We start from the raw sequence: 404 nt of genomic DNA, 5'->3' as shown, positions 1-404 counted from the left end.
CCTCCATGACACATTCACAGCAATATAGGACTTTTTCCAGTTCGCTCTTCCAGACTCTTCCATCCTCTGCTCATTATCCAATTCCATATTTATGGGATGTAGAGAAAGCAGTGCTATGGGGGAAATTTAAAATTATGCACACTCACATGAAAAAACAAGAAATATCTCAAATTGACAACCTTATTTAACAACTTAAGGGACATGAAAAAGAGGAAAGAGCTAAGCTCAAAGCTGAAGAAGTAAGAAAATAATAAAGACTGGAGCAGACATAAATGAAATAGAGTAGAAAAGTAATAGAGAAAATTAGTGAAACCAAAAGTTGGTTCTTTGAAGAGATCAACAAATTGAAAAACCTTCAGCTAGATGTACTAAGAAAAAAGAAAAAGAAAAAGAAAATATTGAAA

General features: G+C 32.9%; 1 pseudogene; it reads right to left on the bottom strand.

Moving 5' to 3' along the window:
* LOC103610265 overlaps window positions 1-404 on the bottom strand; it is a 134,959-nt pseudogene that overhangs the window by 14,335 nt on the left and 120,220 nt on the right.

Source organism: Galeopterus variegatus, unplaced genomic scaffold (genome assembly GCF_000696425.1).
Source record: "Galeopterus variegatus unplaced genomic scaffold, G_variegatus-3.0.2 Scaffold163, whole genome shotgun sequence".
Classification (NCBI taxonomy): domain Eukaryota; kingdom Metazoa; phylum Chordata; class Mammalia; order Dermoptera; family Cynocephalidae; genus Galeopterus; species Galeopterus variegatus.
This window is presented reverse-complemented; position numbering and strand designations above follow the sequence as displayed.